This window comes from Phascolarctos cinereus, unplaced genomic scaffold (genome assembly GCF_003287225.1).
Source record: "Phascolarctos cinereus isolate Bilbo 61053 unplaced genomic scaffold, phaCin_HiC Scaffold_1;HRSCAF=81, whole genome shotgun sequence".
In the NCBI taxonomy this organism is placed as follows: Eukaryota; Metazoa; Chordata; class Mammalia; order Diprotodontia; family Phascolarctidae; genus Phascolarctos; species Phascolarctos cinereus.
Window position 1 is genome coordinate 98843707 of NW_027555514.1, and position 20738 is coordinate 98864444.

The window sequence follows — 20738 nt, forward strand, 5'->3', positions numbered from 1 at the left end:
AATCTGCATTTACCTGTACGTTCTCCCTGCGCTGAGATTGTTCTTTTATGTCTCTATTTGTATCCCTTTCCGGGCTTTTGGGTCGATCTATCTCCGTATCTGGGTGAGAGAGTCTCTTTGCCTTTGGAGTGTGTGTGTGTGTGTGTGTGTGTGTGTGTGTGCGCGCGCGCACATATATACACATATATGTATATATATATTTTTATATATATGTGTGTGTATGTGTATATATATATCACACATATATACACATATAAATATGTATATATATGTATTGTTTCTTTTGCTCAGAGTTTGTTACTTAGTATCTATGTCGTTCCATATCCCCGGTTGTTAGCCTTCTGCTTTTATCTGTCTTCCTTTTCATGCTAAGACTATGCCTTGGATTGTACTTCTCTATGAAGCAGAGTTTTGTCTCAGACACCTAGTGTCTTTTCCCATAGATTTTTATGTGTCTCTCTACTCTCCCAGTTACCTTGGATTACTTTGCATATACTCTGGAAATTCCTCTATATGTACACATTGTTGCCCTGATAGAATGGATAGAATGTAAGCTCCTTGAGGGCAGGCAAGGGACCTTTTTTTTTTTTGGCCTTTTTATATAGTGCACTGGCAGTTCATAGGTTCTTAATAAATGCTTATTGGTCAGTTGTTTGATATGTGTCTCAAGGTATATTTCTGTGTCTCTCTTTGTTATTCAAAGTGCCTGTCAGTAGTTTTGCTTCCCTTATGCCTGATTTTGTGTCCTATATTTTTGTCTGTCTTATTGTTTCCCAGTTTTTCTCTGGGTCGGTGTGGAAGTATTTATGTCTGCATGTCTTTCCAGGTCTGTACTCGTCCTCCCTGTGCCTGTGTATCTCCTTGTGTCAGGGTCTTGCCATGCCAGTGTCTCGGTGTTTGTGTATATTTCTTCACGTCTTTGTAGTTATGTGTCTCTCTGTTTATATACTTGTGTCTTACTGTAGTGCTTTTTTCATCAGTGTGTGACTTGTGATAATTTTGGAGCGTTTGTGTTAGGCCTTGTACTTGTGGGCATATGAGTGAATCAGCATTGGTACAGATAGGAACTGGTAGAGGAAATTGCCTAGGGAGGAAACTCCTTTTCAGCCTAGGCACTGAGACATTAAGTGACCCTGCCAAATCTTCCCCCACCACCCAACAAAGGAGCCTCAAATCAGCTTGTCAGTTCATTAGCCCTCTTCTGACTACATTGAATTTTATGGTCAGATACTTCAATATGGCATTCATAACCAACTGAAGGGTGTTTTTTTCCCCTTACCAGTACACTGTGCCAGCTCTGCCAATCCAAACTCAGGGCTTGTTTCAACCCCACCCTTCCCCCATCATTTTCCTTTGTTCTTTTATCTGGGTTATATCATATTACTGGAGAATAAGCAGAAAATCATGGACACCTGGCCACTATCAATTGACATAGCCCAAATTTATCTAGGTCTTTATGCCTGGCCAGCACTTATTTCTAATAAGTTCTCTAACACCCTTCATGTAACTACTATTCTAAGCCTGCTTCGCTTTCCTCAGTCCCCATATCTCTTCCCTTCCACTCTTGCTTTCTTGGATACCCTTTGCTTTCAGAAACAGGGTAGGCACTCCCTCTACTGATGCCAGTCACAAAGCAAGAACTCATATATTTATGTACCACTTTTAAGATTTGTAAGGAAATTTCCTTACAATTACTCTGTAAGGAAGGTAGTACAGGTATAATGATCCCCATTTTTTAAATTAGTAAAAAGACTCCCAGAGTTTAAGTGACTTGCCCATGGTTACAGAAGTATGATGTTTCTAAGGCAAGATTTGAACCAATTTCTTAGCATCACGTCCTCCTCAGTCTTATTTTTCTTATTTTTTTCTTCAGTCGTTCTTGACCATCTCTTTCTTGACATTTTCTCCTCCTTTAGCTTCCATGACACTAGACTTTGTCCTTCTCTTTCTCCTTTCCTGGTTTCTTTCATTTTTCTTCCCAACATACAACTATGGGTGACTCCCAAGGCTCCCACCTGAGATTTCTGCTCTGCTTTCTCTATACATACTCTCCTATAACTTGACTCTTCTTAAAACCCTTCTTTCATCCTGAAAATTGCCTGCTCAAAAATGTATAGCAACTCCCTATTATCTAAAGGGCAAGGTTCAAATCCACTACCTGGACCATCTATAATCTCACTCTACCTCTTCAATCTATATACACACTACTGTCCCAACATATACCACCTATTCCAGTTGGGAAGATCTACTCATTGCCCCCACACATGCTACAATAATTTCTGCTACATATATCTGTATTCATGATAATCCTTTCATTTAGGACATTTACTTCCTACTCCTTCCCCGCCTATCCAAATCAGATCTTATCATTTACCATCTTACTTTTATAACCCTCTTTCTGCATGAATTCTGATGAATGAATGATTATTAACAATTTACATGTATCTTTTTTCCCTCTCTGAATTGGGTTCAGAACTAGAATAATTCTTTTGTAACCCTCTATAACTCTTAGCATCTCACTGCGAACCAATGCTTTGTACCTAGTAGGTACTTAAAAATACGTATTTATTAGCATGCTGTATGACTATGAGGCAGTTAGGTTGTGTAGTGGATAGAATGGCAGGCCTGGAGTCAGGAAGACATCTTCCTGAATTCAAATCTGGCCTCAGACACTTATTAGCAGTGTGACCCTGGACAAGTCACTTAACCCTTTTTGCCTCAGTTTGCTCATCTGTAAAATGAGCTGGAGAAGGCAATGACAAACCGCTGGAGTATTTTTGCCAAGAAAACCCCAAATTGGGTCACAAAGAGTCAGACGCTCCAGAAAAAATAACTGAACAGTAACAAGATAACTATGAGCCCCCTGTGGGATTCACTTTCTCTCTCTGTGAGAAGTGATCTGACACATCCATCACCTAGGGATGATGTGTAAGTTTGTGCATCAGTTACATAGTTTAATACCTAGAAGCTGTTGGCCCTATAGTAACTCTCAGGCTTGTGTCAGACAGAAAAGAAGAAAAAAAAGGAGGAGAAGGAACTTGCTTCTGGAAAGAGATGCTTGGAGATGAGGGAAGAGGGGGTGGGGAAAAGTCATAAAATGTGGATTCATTGTGCCTTCAGAAAGGAGTTGGGAGCTACAATCCAGAGTCTGGATTCTCTCACAGGGGGAGAATGAGAAGATTAGAGCAGAAAAGAACGATCATAGGATTTAGAATTGGAGTGACTTTAGAGCCTTTAGTCCAACCCCTTATTTTACAGGTAAGAAAAGTGGGGAAGGCCCAGAGATTTGATGTGATCTAAGTCGGTGCTAGAGCCAGAACTAAAAGCAGATCTTCTAATTCTAAAGCCCAAGCTCCTTCCTAGGTTCTTAGCCTGGGGTACGTGAACTTTTTTTTTTAGCAGTTTGATAAATATTTAAATAGAATTGATTTTGATTGTAATTTTATGCATTTTATTGAATGTGTTTTAAAATGTGACTTTGAGAAAGGCTTTGCCACACTGCCAAATGAAAAAAAACCCCAAAACTTGTTCTGTACCCTGCCACAACACCAAGTGAGTCAAGTGAATAAGAGACAGTTTCAGTTTGGCAGTAGCCAGTAGTTTCTTTTGTTAACAGAAGTGACACATATGAGTGAACTTTAAGCCTTGAATATATGGAAAGAGCATGTATGACTCCGAAGATCTCTGACCCTGGCCTCGAGGGCAGGAGACAGTGTAAGACAACAACAGCATCTGGAAAGAAACCAGATGGCTGCTTAAGTTAAACTGCAACTAGGAACAGGGTGGCCATAGAGCCTTAGCACAACGTCCTACGTAAATAGTAGGTGCTCGATAAGTATTTGTTGATTCATTGATCATAATCTGTGCCTAAATTCAGCTCCTTTAAATGTTATTCCTATAAAGATTTCTGGATTTTTTCATCCTTTGTCAATACTTTTACCATATGTCTTATATCCGTTTAAGACCTACTTCAATATTAATAGTGATATGGAGGATGAACCTGGGTTCTCTAGGAACTATGATATAGAGTTCCAAGTTCTGCCTTTGAGTATAAGCTCAATGACAGACCATAACTCTTGTCCAAGGGAGACTCATGACCAGATAAGATGTAGAGTGATAATTATTTTTGATTACAACAACTCTGGAAGACAATCTACTAACTTAGAGAAGGTTTATAATGGTCATCATTAGAAAGAATATCCTTCCTAATAAATTTGGAGCTGTTTGATGTATATTTTTCAATAAAGACTATCTCTTTTTAAAAGACTTTGAACTCTGAACCGTTCAGTTATCCCTACTGAAAGAATATATTCATCCTTCCTGTAGTCGAATAAGACCTATTGTCATCTGATGAAAGCCACTCAAATTGTAAGTCCAGCCTCAGAGAGACATTAATTACTCTCAAAAACAGTGAGTGGTCTTAAGTTGTTGTTGTTATTGTTGCCTTTTTGGTTCTTTTTACTTTTTTTTTTGCTTTGTGAACCTAATTTGAACACTACTGATGTCTAAGGCCTAAAAGGGGTCACATCTATTTTTCACCTCTCTGTTGAACTTTGTTACAAAAACAGCCCTTCAAGTTTTTTACAGTTATGTGTGGTGTATATGACATTCTTCCCCAGACGCTTCACACCCTATGTCATTACCTAGATGAGAAACAAATATGGAAGTGACCTCTGCTCTAGCAGAGCTGGTATAGCTTTGGTGGTTGTTGTTTTTCATGCTCGAAGAGGACCAAAATGACATCATGATATTGGGGTCAAGGTACATGAGTGTCCAGCTGTGGCTAATTAGACTAGAATGAGCTAGGAAGTCTCTACCACAGTTCAGGCATAAATAGTTCAAATGAACATTTGGAGTGGAGATATCTCTAAATTTGTGCATCTTGTGTTTCTTTTGAGCTACTGCAATTCTGCTTTGCTCAGGGCTCAGTAGACCTTTGGTTTGGTAGAGGCAGCCTAATACCTCTTTTCTCTCATACTTTCCTTTAGAGCCTTCCAAACACTGAGCTAGCTTGCACCAACCTCATAATCTATGTATACATCCCTGGAAAGCACACCAAGGTAAGTGAACTTATCCATTGCATTCAAAATTTCTCCATATGCTATTACTGATATTCCATGTATGAATGGTGTGGTACTGGCTTGCTGAGAACCTCTGTTTTCTTGGTGTTGTCAGTCCAAAGTTAGCAGAAGCAATAGAGAATCTATTCTTACTCGGTTGCATCTCAGCCTCAGAGGCTGCATTGGGTGCACAATTATCTGTGAACAAAAAGTTGAACACCAACTTTCCCTCCACTGTAGTCTTAGCTTATAGCTTTTTTACATTAAATAATTTACCATCAGTATGGTGGTTGACCTTGATGCAGTTTTTGTCCTCATTGAAAGCATCCAACAACATCATTGAAAACATCGTGCTAAAAAGCATGGGAGCAGGCACACAACCCTGCTTCGCTACATTGGCATTTCTCCTGGAATTGTCAGGCTGCAAATACCATATTGGCTGTTCCTCAAACCTTTCTGAAGCCACATTGGATCTCAGGTAGATGACACTCTTCCAGGTGAAAGATCAGCCTATTAAGGAGGACTCCTGCAAGAATCTTGCTAGTAATGACTAAGGAGAGACCCCCTACCCCTTGTAACTGTCACAGGATAACCTTTGGTATATTGTTACTGGTAGGATGGGGCACCCCTTATGTTATATCCTGGAACCAGCCTGTACTCCCACGCTACACTCCCAGCTTCTCCACCCCACCAAGAAAAAAATGGTCCTTTTTCACCTCCAACCTTATTTTTTATATCTAGATTCTGAGGAGTGCAATGTGTATGTGCATGCATGCATGCATGTGTGCACGTGTGTGTGTGTGTGTGTGTGTGTGTGTGATCTTAACATCAAGAAGTCCTTGGCCATTCATTTGGAAGACAACTTAGTAAAGCAACATGAAGTCAAATCACTAAACTTAACATAAGGATCCCTGCTGATGCACATTGACTTAGAAAAGCACACATTAACATTATTTTATTGTAATTTTTATTTATTTTGTTAAACATTTCCCAATTACATTTCAGTCTGGTTCTGCTACACTCAGGAGTGTTCTAGTCTACTTTGGGACCCATGTTTGATACCTCTGTATCAAAGAATGTGGTGGGTGTGAGTTGGGTTGAACATTCTGGAGTCCTGCTTCTGGTTTCCTGCCCATCCTGCCCATCAGCGAGTTAGTGTTTAACAGCCCTGTCCCTTCTTTACCAATTATGTGATCCACCATAGTGTAGTGATACAAACATCCCCACTCAATTATGATGGAGTGTTGGATTCTCATCAAAGCCATTTTCCTCTTCTTAAGTCTAGTTTCCAATATGATGATCGGATTTCATTGGTTAGGTTTTGGTTTTTTGTTGTTTTTCCCTCTCCTCTCAAAACCTTACCAATCCTCCCAGTACATATTCTTGTCCTTGAGACCCATCTTTTCCTAATCTTCCATATCCATCAACCAATCAGTCAACAAGTCTTATTTAACCACTTATTACGTGCCAGGCGCTGGGCTATGGATACAGATGCAATCAATGAAACAATCTATGCTCACCAGAAGCTCACAAGAAGCTTCCATAGGGAAAGATAACCAGGACGTGCACCAACCCTCCTCACTCTCAACTGCCATTTGAACTGACAGGGTGAGTTCCCATTGGACAATAATTATCATTCTCTTCATGATCCAAGGGACAACCCTGAGGAGTTGTGGCTTCTTATACTAATCCCATCTAGTGAGCTTCCTAATGTGAATCAGCTTGTTGACATCAACTAGCTTTTGCAAAAGGATATTTACTGAGAAACTGTAGCAAAGACAGAAGTTACAAAGAAATTTATTCATAATGGTAGTGTACTCTCCCCTTGCAAGGTCTTTAGGGAGAGTGGGCTTGAACTTTAATACAAAGGCATCTAGGGAAACTTGTAGAGAATATACTTGGTCAATTAAACAATAAACATTTACCAAGTACCTCCTATGTTCCAGGCACTGTGCTAAGTGCTTGGGATACAGAAAGAGGCAAAAGACAGACCATGTTCTCAAGGAGCTTATAATTTAATGACTTTTGGCCCCGGAGGACCTAAGGAGAGTCCTTACCAATTTTGCTTTGGGGCGTAGCATTCAAGATGGATGAGTTGTCCCCCAGCTCATCTGGGCTAGCTTCTTGCAGGACATGGTGTCTGTTGACAGGTCATTCTGCTGTTAAGCTGGGTCATACAGGTCAGTCCTCTGGGTTAGTACCTCAGTGGACTCAGCTACTCCTGCTACTGGTTGGGGGTGGGGGAGGTTAGTGATCCTCTGCTGCAAACTCTGATGGCTGAAAGGACCTTTGTTGGCTTTCAACCTTCTGAAGCTCAAAAGATAACTTGCTCAAAAGTATCTCTGTGCCTATTCATCTAAGATCAAGAAAGAATAAATATAAAAGAAACAGGTACTATGTGCCACACATAGGGGTGTGCAGGAGATAAGGCAATTACTGCCCTTCTTCAATCTGAATGCTTACAGCAGTTTTTTTCTCACTCAAAAGCCAGGGAAGAGAGGGAGAGAGTATCCTCTTGAACATTTTGTAGGCACCCTCAGTTCTGGCTCCTCAGCTAATTGGAAGACTTCATCACCACAGGGCCAACCCTTCAGTCACTCACTGATCAGCCAGCCACAAGGAGAAGATTGAAAGCTGGCAGGGAATATTGCGAATCTTCCATGTAGCCCACTGCAAAGGGCAGATCTCCACATGCTCTAAGGTCTGGGTCCCCATTACATAAACATATTTAGAATAAATGCAAAGTAGTTAAAGGCAAGGTAGTTTGAGAGGAAGAACACTGGCAGTTGAGGGGATTGTAAAAAGCTTCCTGTATAAGGAGATACTTGAAATGGGTCTTGAAGGAAATGAGAAATTTTAGGTTTGGGTAATGAGAGAATTAACTCTGGTCATAGGGAACAACCATTGCAAAGTCACAGAGATAGGTGGTGGAGTGAGGAACCAAGAAAAGGCCAGTCTGGCTAGATCAGAGTACAGGAGGGAGAGTAATGTCCAATGAAGCCTGAGAGAGAGGCCGGAGCAAAGTTGTGAAAAGCTTTAAAAGTTAAAACAGAAGAGTTGATTCTGGCAACCATGAGAAGCTACTAGAACTGATACAGTGGGATAGTGACATGGTCAGATCGTTATTAAAGAAAATAACTGGCATCAGAGTGGAGGATGGATGGATTCATTAAAGAGTCATGAGGCAGGAACACCAGTTTGGAGGTTTTTGCAATAAACTAAGGTTGTAGCTGTGTTATAAGGAGAAGTGTTTAGATTATGAGATAAGACTAAAATGTGTAGATTTGGCAACTGATTTTGTGTGTGTGTGTGTGTGTGTGTGTATGTGTATGTATGGGGCAGCTAGGTGGCATAGTGGATAGAGTTCTGGGCCTGGAGTCAGAAAGACTCCTCTTCCTGAGTTCAAATCTGGTCTTAGACACTTATTAGCTGTGTGACCCTGGGCAAATCACTTAACCCTGTTTGCCTCAGCTTCCTCATCTGTAAAATGAGCTGGAGTTGGAAACAGCCAACCATTCCACTATCTTTGCCAAGAAAATCCCAAATGTGGGTTTTTCTTTTTCTTTCTTTTTTTTTTTTTTGGGGGGGGAAGTGATAATGAATGCTATTTTGTATCTAAGTATTTTTTTTCCCTCTCTTTTCAGTGCTTAATCTAGTTTCCCATAGCCTCAGAGCTTGTTCCCGTTGGTGTCTATTCACCTTTTTGGATTTGATCCTTTTTTCAGGTCATTTTCTGTTTCCTTAGTGTATCCTGAACTCCTCCTGTGGGAATTCAGAAAAGGAGTTAATTCTAAGTACCTAGATTCACAAAAGGACCCTTGGAAGCTTCTAAACCTTGCATGCACACATGCCTAGCAATATGGCAGTTCTTTTTTACTTTGAGGATGTACTATTTTTGCATTGGAGCATTAAAAGAATGTTTTGCCTAGGGCAAGCAGCATGAGTCACAGCCTCAAATTCTTCTTGTTGTTCAGGCATTTTTCAGTTGCCTTTGACTCTTTGTGACCCCATTTGGGTTTTTCTTGGCAGAGATGCTAGAGTGGTTTGCCACTTCCTTCTCCAGCTCATTTAGCAGATGAGGAAACTGAGGCAAACAGCGTTAAATGACTTGCCAGGGCCACATAGCTCGTAAGTGGCTGAGGCCAGATTTGAACCCAGGAAGATGTCTATCTGACTCCAGGCCTGGCACTCTCTCCGCTGTAGCACCAAGCTGCCCCAGACCATAAATTAATCTTTTAAAAAAGTATTTTTGAGGAGAGTTTGGTATGCTGGTCTCTGTGGTGAAAGACCTTGGACACCAGGCAGCCATTGCTGGAATGACTCTGCTTGAACAAAGGAAGGAATAAAAGGGTGGAGTCCAGCCTGGAAGGAGCTGAACTACTTTTGGAAGCTGTCTTCTGGTAGCAGTGTATTTTGACTAATTATTTTTGCTAACTAGGCATTAAGCTTGGCTGTTTGTACTTTCCCAAAGGAATATAGTGCTATCAACACTAAATTTTTAGTACCATGATGCAGAGCCTTCACTCACCCCCTCCCTCCCTAACCCCAATAGCAGAACTCCTAGCTTCAGTCTAGGATTATAAAAGCCTTCAGTATACTCACTTGGCTGTCCTGGCACAAGGAGAGAGTCATGTGACAGGAGTGACCATGATAGGGAGTGCGGCTAAACTGGGAGAATCTGATAGATTTCACAGTACTAAAGAAGCAAGGGGTCAAGGTGAGAATTAGCAAAATAGCATTAGGGAGAATGGTTGGCAACTTTCTGATTGTAGGGCAGAGGCTGTTTACTTTGTTGTGGCTTATGATGCCTGCTGGGTGTGGGTGTTCCAGGCCCACAGGATTTCACTGTCATCATTAGGAGGTCAGAGCGTTACAGGTGACCCCTGCCCTAGATTAGGTTCTACCCTGAAGCTCTGGGATTACTTCACACAGGTCAGCATTAACTTTGCTGGTCCTAGGCCTTGTTTGACTGTTACTCAACCTGGTTCTCCTAGACTGTAACTCTGGACCTTTCTCTTTCCTGGGTTTCAGATCTCATGAATTTAGCCTTTGTGCTGAGGGTCTGTATCTGATCATTAGCCTGCCAGATGACCACTTCTGTTTTCAATCTATCACCTGTTGCCTGATTGGATCCCCATTCTGGAACAGGGAGGAAAGTTCAGCGTCATAGTGATAGCACATAAAAGATAGATGCTTGTCTGCTTGGGATGTGTTCTCCTTTCCAAAGTCCATCCTGCTCTGGTAGCCTTTTCTTTTTCAAGGGTTTTTCTCTGTTAGAGCCTACAGTGTTATGTACACAGTAACAGCAATATTGTTGTAAGAATGACTTTGAGTGAATAAGTCATTTTTACTAATATAAATTCCCAAATTAATTATAAAGGACATATGAAGAAATATGCTATCTGCCTCCAGAGAAAGAAATGATAAATAGAAGTATGTGTAGAATGATTTTTCATATATAGGTACATATATATGTGTCTAATGGTAGCCATCTCTAGGGTGGGAGAAAAAAAGGAAAAAAGAAAAAAAAGAAATTTACATGATAATTTTGTTGTGTATTTGAAAAGAAAAGAAGTCGTGCCTGGTAGATTTGCAGCTTCACATGCAGTCATCTTTTTTGTTGCGCTGTGTTGTGGAAATGCTTGCTTTGTTCTCTGAATTAAAAATAAAATAAATTTTAAAAAAAGAATGATAGATTTGGCTTTATAGGACCTGAGTTCAAATTCTGCCATTTACTTTCTCTGTAACCTTGGGCAAGCTACTTCTACCTCTTGGGGAATCAGTTTTCTTATCTGTTTTCTATTTTTCTATATTTTCTAGCTCTGTCTCTATAACCCTATAATCTCGTATCTCCTCTTTTTTCTCACAAGGACTGCGATATTCTCTTAGGGCCTTATATCATCCACCCAAGCATACCATTGCTTGTGTCAGGGTGGACCAGCAATGAATATTTGAAGGAGAAGTTGGTGGGAGGGTTCAGAAAAGAACCAGGAGGTGGGTTGGAGAATTTTGAGATTATGGGTTGGTGGGTAATATAGCAAGTAAAATACTAGACTGAGTGTCAAGAAGACCTGAGTTTGAATCCTGCTTCAGATTAACCTCTCAGTTTCCTCATCCAAAAAATGGGAATAATAATAGCACCTACTTCATAGAGCAAATGAATGAGTATATGTGAAACATTCTGTAAACCACTGAGTACTGTGTAAATGTGAGCTTTTATTATCTTTTTCCACTCCTGCATTTGATTATTTAATTACAGAGCCCATCAATAAACAGCAGCAAAGACCTTTCTATGACTATCCTTCCACATACTTCTTTATACTCTGATCAAACAGATAGGATATGGCTCATTGCTTGGCATGCTATTTTAGCAGGCTAAAGGTGAAACATATCCTAGCTTCTAGATCTGAGAAAAGTCAGCTAGGTCTTCTGGGTCACATTGATTCTCTGTGATGTGTCTCCCGCTAGAAGAGGAGAAAGGGCCTGGGACTCAGTCTCTGAGCTGGGTACCCTGGGGGTCTGTAGTAAGACATAGAAAGACATATGGGATTCCAAGGATCTCAAAGACTTGGCTGTTGATGCTTCCCAGGCATCTGTTCAGTTGTTCTTTCTGCTTCAAAGGATCATTGTGGAGAAAGTGTTTTGTAAAGTTAAAAGTACTACATGAAAGTGATTTTTGGTGATGCGATGCTGCTGCTCCTGTGTTGTTGAGAGGTGGCAGGGTGTAATTCATATCCTGGCCTCATGTATCCCTAGTTGTGACCACTGGTGTTATGTTCTGGGATCGCTGGGATCGCTGGGATCACTGTGACAGGGTTTAGTTCCCAGATAACTGAACCAGAAACAGGAAAGACCTCTTCTGCCTGCAACCAGCCAATTATCTTCTTTTGTGGGGCAGTCAGACAGCAGTTCAAGTTCACTGGATGCTTATGGTTGGTGACTACAAATAGAGGTGAGAGAAACCTTAGGCTACAACCCAGCATGGTATAGTATAAAAGGTACGCTATTTGCAGTCATAGAACTTGGGTTTAAGTCTTGACAGTACTGCTTTATAACTGGGTAAACTTGGGCAAGTCACATATACTCTCTAAGGTTAGACTGAATCTTGGATTCAAAGGGCCGCATTTGAGGATTTAGAGGGCCACATGTGGCCTTGAGGCTACAAGTTCCCCACCCTTGCATTAGAAGATTCAGGATTCAGGAGGAGGATATAGGTTTTGGGAGGACTAGGCAGGGTCCAATCTCAGAGGACTTTGGTTACCAGATACGGTGCCAAGGTTGGGACTTGAGCATGGTGAATTAGATAAGACTTTGGAATTAGATTATAAGGAGAAGGATCGACCACAAGGAGCAAGGCAAGAGTACAGTTATTAGAGCAATGTCTTAGGGATGCTAGTAGAATAATTGACTTCCTGGCCCTTACTAAATTCACGTAGAGAAATGCAGCCCTTCAATTGACCCAGCCCCCAGCCCCTTCTGGGCCAATTAGTTGCCATATTTCCAAGTCTCTCAGTGAGCTAGCTATTTCCATGGTAAGGTGGAGTGATCACTTGTACATGATAAATTTTTGACATTCATTAAAAAAAATTGAGTTCTGAATTCTTTCTCTCCCTCCCACTCCTCCTCTACTTCATTGTGAGGGCAAGAAATGTGATATCAATTATACATGTGAAATAATTCAAAACATATTTCCATATTAGCCATGTCACAAAAAAAAGCAAGAAAAAGTGAAAAAAATATGCTTCAATCTGCATTCAGACTCCATCAGATCCTTCTCTGGAGGTGGATAGCATTTTTCATCATAGATCCTTCAGAATTGTCTTGGATCATTGTATTGATCAGAATAAGTAAGTCATTCACAGTTGATCATGGTACAGTATTGCTGTTACTGTTATACATGTTAAATTGAGACCCAAACTAGGGAATACTAAACCTTACAAAATCTAGGCTGGGAGAGACCACTGAGTTTTCTGTAGGATAGTATAAATTTGGCCCTGACCTCTTTTAAAAACTTCCTTTCTTAAAGTCTAAAGGACATGAGTACTATACCCCAAATTCCATTTTCTGGCTATTATGGATACTAAAGTTATATGATAACTTTCTCCCAAGGTCATCTCACTGGACAGATCTTTCTTGTTGGGCAGGGTTCTTGTAGAATTGAAAACAAAGTGGTGAGGAATCTTTACTTCTTCAGACTTCTGGCCCAGGATCCTTATCAGTGTTTTGACTTTTGATCAACAAGGAAAAGATTCATAGTATTAATCTGACCACCATAGCAGTCCTGTTTAATTCAAGTGAAATAGGCAGAGATAGCAGGTATGGGGGAGATAAGGAAAGGAGAAGAAACTGCGAGTATCTGGCTATCGTAAGTAGTTAATAAATACTTTGTCTATAGCTATCTTTATCTGTATTTACTCTGTATCTCTATAAGGGCCTGAACCAGGATGGTGGTTGTGAGAGGACAGAGAAGGGGATAGATGCAATAATATTAATAGCAGCAACAATAGCTAGCATTTATACAGCACTTACTTTGTGCCGGGCACTGTGCTAAGTACTTTACAATTATTATCTCATTTGATCCTCACAAGTGAGGACATAGGTGGGAGGTGGTATTATTATTCCTATTTTATACATGGGGAAACCGAAGTAAACAGAAGTTAAGTGACTTGCTCAAGGTTACATGGATAGTGTCTGAGTTCAGATTTGAACTCAGGTTTTCCTAACTCCAGGTTGGGCTCTCTATCCACTGTGCAACCTTACCTGCACCAGGAGTTTAAAATGATTGGGAATCTGAGTGAACAGATGGATGGTGGTGACTTCAACTGAAATAGAGAAATTTGGGAGAAGAAAGGGAGATAATAGGCAGCTAGGTGGCATGGTGGATAGACTCCTTCCTGGAGTCAGGAAAGCTTTTCTTTCTGAGTTCAAATGTGGCCTCAGACACTTACTAGCTTTGTGACCCTGGGCAAGTCACTTAATCCTGTTTGCCTCAGCTTCTTCATCTGTAAAATGAGCAGGAGAAGAAAATGGCAAACCACTCCAGTATCTTTGCCAAGAATACCCCAAATGGAGTCATGAAGAGTTGGACACAACTGAAATGACCGAACAACAACAACAACAAAAAGAAAGATAACATATGGAGTGCTATGTTCAAGTTCACACAATATATTTTAGCAATTGCACAGAAAAGCCAGAGGAAGTCCAGAAACTGCCTACCAGGATGATGAGAGGACTGGAGAACATACAGTTTGAGGATTACTTGAAGGAATTGAGAATATTTAATGTAGAAAAGAGAAAATTAAGGGATGCACTATTCAAATATTTGAAAGTCTGCCATGTGATTGTGAAAAACTTTGTTCTAGGTGGCCTTTGCTCTCCTCTTTGGGTTCTCAATAGTTCGCTTCTCTTTGTCTTCTACCTGCCTTACTGCTTATTCTCAACCTCCTTTCATTGATCATTGTAGTCAACCGCAGTGTCCCAGCCCAATTGCCTACTGGGCATTTTGAAAGGGATGCAGCATATCCAAAACAGATACTATATTTCCCCCCTATTGCTACCCTCTCCCTCTCAATTCTTCCCAAACTCTCTATTTCCAGTAAAGTCAACACTATCCTTCTAATCGGACAGGTTCGTAACTTTGGTATCATCATAAATTCCTCATTTTCACTCACCTGACATTTCTAATCACTTGCATATGCACCCTTCTCTCCACTCACACAACCACTACCCCAGCTTACGATATTCTCACCTCTTACCTGATCTATGGCAACACCTTCCTACTTGGTCTCCCTCCTTCAAGTCTCTCCTGATCCCAATCCATTCTCCACCCAGCTTCCAAAGTAATTTTCATAAAGCACAGGTCTGACTTTTATACTTGCCTTCTCCATAATATAGGTTTCCTATGACCTCTTAGATCAAATATGATTTCTTGTTTTGTATTCAAAGCCCTTCAAAATCTCACTCCAGGGTTTCGGTGGTTTCTCCTCTCCTGATTCATTCTCTCTCTCTCTCTCTCTCTCTCTCTCTCTCTCTCTCTCTCTCTCTCTCTCTCTCTCTCTCTCTCTCTCTCTCTCTCTCTCTCTCTCTCTCCTTCTGGAGTGTCTGGGTCATGTTCTTCACGTTTCTATGGGATTGCTTTGAGCAAGGTTTCCAATCAGAGGGGGAGGGAAAGAGGCAGCAGCTCCTAGAACAGGCAGTACTAGGAACAGGGAGATTTTGCAAACCTTGCTAAACAGGACTGAGTGACAGAGAAATAGAGAGAGGAGGTGAGGTGGCTGGACCCAATCATCTTCCTGCCTGACCACTCCTGCTCAGTCTTATTTGCTAGATTTTTCTCCCTATGAAGCCAGATGAAGAGCTATGCAAAGAATTGGATCTGTTTAGCCTGGAGAGGAGAAGACTTAGCAGAGATATGCTAGCAATCTTCAAGTATTTGAATAGCTGTCATGTGGATTTGTTCACACTGGATTTGTTCTTTTTGGCCCCAAAGGGGTATTACTAGGGGTAATAGATGTTGCAAAGAAGCAAATGGGGATGATGATAACATTTATATAGCACTTAAAGTCTGTGAAGCACTTTACAAATATTATCTTATTTTATCCTCACAGCAGTCCTGGGATGTACTGATTTTCCAGATGAAGAAACCAAGACTAAGTGACTTGCCCAGGGTTTCATAGCTATTAAATGTATGTGGCTCAACTTCTTGACTTTAGGTTCAGTGTTCTAACCACAGTATCACCTGGCTGCTTCAAATTTAGTTTTGATGCTAGGGAAAACAAACAAACAAACAACTTCAGAACTGAGATGGTGATTTCCCCTTCACTGGAGGTTTTAAAGCAAGCCTGTGAAACCTTTGGCCCGCCAAAGATTTTGGGAGGCCTGTGAAAAATGTAGAGGATGTAACTATAGAGCTCAGGTCATCCTCAGGCCCCAAGGCTGTTCTCAGACGTAGCTAATAGGGCTCACTATGTGATTAAGTGATTAAGCAGCCTAATACCCTTGGGCAGCCCTGCACCACATACCGGGTAGGGCCACTTTGGTTGGCTGCAAGTGGCTAGCTGGGGTGTTGTGTAGGCCTGTCTTAAAGCAAGGCATGAATGATGGCCACTAGTTAGTTTTTGTTATAGATGGGGTTCTTGCCCAGCTATAGGTTGAATCAATTAGAATCAATTCCCCTTTAATTCTGAGATTCTATGATTCTATTACTCTGTCTGGAGGTGGTAAGATAGGAGCTGTACATTGAAGAATGGGTGAAACTGATAAATGGAGAAGGGAAGAGAAGACAGAGTATTCCCTGCTGTTGATGCCACCTGTCCTTCCTCCCCACTGCCTTCTCCTAATACCCCAGATTAGTCAGTACTCTCAAAACACATAAATCAGTACATGCAAATTCTTTCCCACCCACTCACACTGAGCTTCCCAGAATTTTCTCCTTTTCTTTCTGGGATAGGGCTGACTTCTAGAGGCACCAAGAGGAGAACAAAGAAAATGGGGAGGATAGAAGGGAAGGAACCATTAAGTATAAAACTTTAACTCAGGATTCTATGATGGTATTATAGCCTGAGGGAAATTCCCATGGGGAAAAAAACCCTTTATTCTCCGAAGTGATCCAGGACTATAAGCCAAGAGATCCCTCACCTCTCCACCCCTAGAGGTGCTATTGTTTATAATATAGCACGCTCACTTATACCATACAGCTTTAACCCCTCTGACCCCTTGCGGTCCAGACCAAGCACAGAGTTCTCCCTGTTCAGGACGTGGATGCAATGTAATGGAAGCTATGGCACCATCTTGTGGATATAAATTATAATTGCATGGGAAGCTTCATGTTTTTTCCCCTGGTGGATAAAGATTAATTCTCCTAATTACCCGATCAAATAAAGGGGTTTTACAAATAAGAAAACAGACCTAGAGATATGAAATGACTTACCCACAGTCATAGCTCCTTAGGAAGAAACCTCGGACTCTATCTCAAGTCTTCTTATTCTTTGCAGAATAACACTACACCATACATCAGTAGTTTCAAAGATATTGGTGATGGGCAGCATGGTTCTAAAATGCTTAAAAATGTTTCAGAATTTCTGAGTTGCTTCTGATTGAATGAACAATCCACCTCTGAGGCCTCAGTGGCCTTTCAGAAGTTAGAGCTTTCAGGAGGCCAGGCAGGTGCCGAATAACTAAAGCTTTCTTACTTGTGCAGATATTTTCTTGGGACCTGAGCTTCAGTAGGTTCGGGCTCCTTGCTTTTAGGTTCAGAGCCCTAGAGCCTGGCTTGCAACCATTCTGTGGGGCGGCCCACTCAATATTCCAGGCAGTAAACTCATGGAAAATCCCAAAAAGGAAAAATGAAGGTGGTTGTCACATCCCAAGACATATGATGGAACATGGCTCAGTCAGAAGATAGGGAAGTGAGCTCAGCCAGGATTGTCAAATACATGGCCCAAGACAGAATCTGGAACAGAGCTGCATCCTTACCTACCTATCCCTTTTAGATGTGCCCTGGGTCCTGATCCCGTAGCAAAAGATTGATTCCATGAACAGCGAAGGGTATGTGTACCTCTTGTGCTCCAGATTGCCTCTCCTAGAGGAACTGGCTGGTCTTATATACAAATGTATTTATGAGGGAGAAACACCCAGGAGCTCCAGTCACTATGACTGTAAACCACACCCAGGAATATCACCTCTGCCCCCATCCATCTTCTGTGCTATTCTCTGTATATAGGTCAGCTTGAATATATACTATTACTGTTCCCTTGCTTAAATATCCTCTTGTTACAAGGGATATAGTCTGAGTCACGTTTTCAATCAGTCAACTAGCATTTAATTAAGCACCTACTATGTGCCAGGCTCTGTGCTACTCACTGGAGATACAAAGATAAGCTCCTCAAGGAGCTTATATTTTATGGGAGAGGAGACATTTATATATTCAAAAGCATCTATACATATATATGTATGCGATACACACATGTGTATACATGCATACATATATTCCTCCAAGCACATGTTTGTATACGTGTATGTGTATTATATATGTATATGTCTCTATCCTTGTATATCAACATCTCCATATCCATATATATATTCTTATATATCAATATATCCATATCTACTTTATATGTATGTATATACCTATATATTTAATGTATCTCATATCTTACTATATATGTGCTTACATATACAATTATGTCTATTATGCATATATATGTAACTATATGGTGATACATAATAGATATCCATATTTACATAGAATTATATATAAGTACACATCTATATGTATATGTAAGATATTTATATAAGATACTTATATATCTACAATTATATACTTATACCATATATTTGTATAGCTATGGATATCTATCTTTTGCATTTATTTATATATAATTATATATTTATATATAGATATGGAGAGATGTAAAGTGTACATATATCTCAGCTCTTCTCTTGCAGCTGTGCTGCCCTCCAAGGAGGACTACCCTCTAAGTTGCTGAAGACCTTAGGAAGTATCAAGACTAGAGGGTGGAGTTCCCAGAAAGTAGATTGGGAGTTTAGAAAAATCTTTCTAGAGAGGGACAGGAAGAGAGCTGGAGAGAAAATGCAGGGGTGGCGGCTACATGCAGCAGTGGGCTTTGGTAGCCATCATGGCAGAGGCAGATGAAAGACTCTTCCCAGGAGGCTAAGTTTGGTAAGAGAGTGGGGCCTTTTCTTTTCCTTTGGGAGCTTGTGTTATTAAGAGAATCTAAAAGAGAGTGACTGCTTTCTGGCTTGTTTGAGATGGAACAATGATGAATCTTGTCCACACAGTTTTTATTGTCTAGAGGCAAGGTTAATGTCTATTTTTAAAAATTTCCTATTTAAAAGGTTTTTTTTGTTTTCTGGTTATTTACTTTTATTTTAAAACAATGACTTGCTAGATAAAGAAAAGACACTTTACTTATTCAATCTGTGTTTTTTTGCTAATGAGAATGTGTATGAGAAAAGGGAAACCTATGTATATGTGACTCAGTTAAATTCACCTTGCTCAGACAAATTTGACTTGTATTCAACAGACTGCATGTAAACTCTAAGCATTTTGATAGTAATAGAGAGTCAATGAACATTTATTAAATATCTACCACGTGCCAGAAAAGAAAGGACTTGCTCTCAAGGAATTTACAATCTGATGGAGATGACAAGATGAAAACATCTATGTACAAATATACAGGATAAATTTGAAATATTCCATGAAGGGAAGGCACTCGAATTAAGAAGGATTGGGAGTGGCTTCCTGTAGAAAGTGGGATTTTAGCCAGGATTGAATAACTCATTTCCAATTCAGGAAGGCATCCCTCGTTTCTGAAGGGCAAAGCTATAGGAAGCATTGGATTTCTTTTTTTTTTAATTTCTTTTTAAATTTATGGAATAAAGAAGCATTTCTATAACATAGAACAATAAAAAGATGATTGTACATGAAACTGAAAACCTACTAAGCGCAACTTGCTATTCCTTTCAAACATACAACAAAATTATCATGTACACAAATTAGACACTATATATATATGTAAAATTATTCTATATACACTTCTATTTATCAGTTGTTTTGATGCAGATAGCATCTTTCAAACAAGTATGACTGGAATAGGTAATTTCTTTTGGTATCGGGGTAAAATCTCAAGTGGCTAATTATGTTTTGCTTGTTCAGGTTCTGTTATTTTTCCCTTGCTATCTGTGTAATCACTTTCTCTCACTTTAAAAGTCCCCTTTTTTCACTTCAACTTTCCAAATTCGCAATTGGTTATTACCATCCCAAGAATATGAGAAACGGTGTTGCTTACTTTAGTTCCTTAATGGGTATTCCCTTGCATCTTCTCACATAATCACCTTTAGCCAGTTGCATGTTTTATGCAATGCCATGGTCCCCTATGAGGTCTCAATTCATATGAAGTTAGTTCAACAAATGTTTATTAAGTGCCCACCAAGTACTGAACTCTATGGTAGGCACTGAGGTAGAAACACAACTTAGATAAGACATATTCCCTGCCTGTTTAATTCTATCAGACATTTTAAAATCAACTAATTGCAATAGTGAATGAATTATTTGGAATAAGAGGAGAAGAAAGGATCCTACCAAACTCATTTTATGAAACCAATATGATACTGCTACCTAAACCAGGAAGAGTAAAAACAGAGAAAGTTACAGACCAATTTGATTAGTTAATATAGTTGCAAAAATCCTAAAGAAAATGCTAGCTAAAAGATTACAACAATATTACAAAGATTATATATTATGACCAAGTGGGATTTATACCAGGAATGCAGGGATGGTTTAATATAAGGAAAACTGTTAACATAATTGATCATATCAATCATAAAAGTAAAAAAATATGATTATATCAATAGATACAGAAAAAGCTTTTGATAAAACACAAAACTTCTATTAAAAACACTTGCAAGTATTGGTATGTATGTATTTTCCTTAAATTGATAAGAAGCATTTATCTAAAACCATCAGCAAGTATTATTTCTAATGGGGATAAGCTAGAACCCTTCCCAGTAAGATCAGGTGTGAAACAAGGATACCCACTGTCACCGATATTATTCAATATTGTATTGGAAATCCTAGCAATAATAATGAGAAGAAAAAGAAATAGAAGGAATCAGAAAAAGGAATGAGGTAATAAAACTATTTCTTTCCACAGATGA

At 39.9% G+C, this 20738-nt stretch overlaps 2 pseudogenes across 1 annotated transcript in view; both read left to right on the forward strand.

Annotated features, from left to right (window-relative positions):
• Nucleotides 1-3135: 3135 nt before the first annotated feature.
• The window catches only part of LOC110216329 (TRPM8 channel-associated factor 2 pseudogene), a 45902-nt pseudogene continuing 28299 nt past the window's right edge, over nucleotides 3136-20738 (forward strand). Inside the window, exons 1-2 of the transcript XR_013484665.1 lie at nucleotides 3136-3377; nucleotides 4989-5060. The product of XR_013484665.1 is annotated as a TRPM8 channel-associated factor 2 pseudogene (transcript). The remainder of the gene's footprint in view (nucleotides 3378-4988; nucleotides 5061-20738) is intronic.
• LOC110216216 (TRPM8 channel-associated factor 2 pseudogene) overlaps nucleotides 9708-20738 on the forward strand; it is a 28500-nt pseudogene continuing 17469 nt past the window's right edge.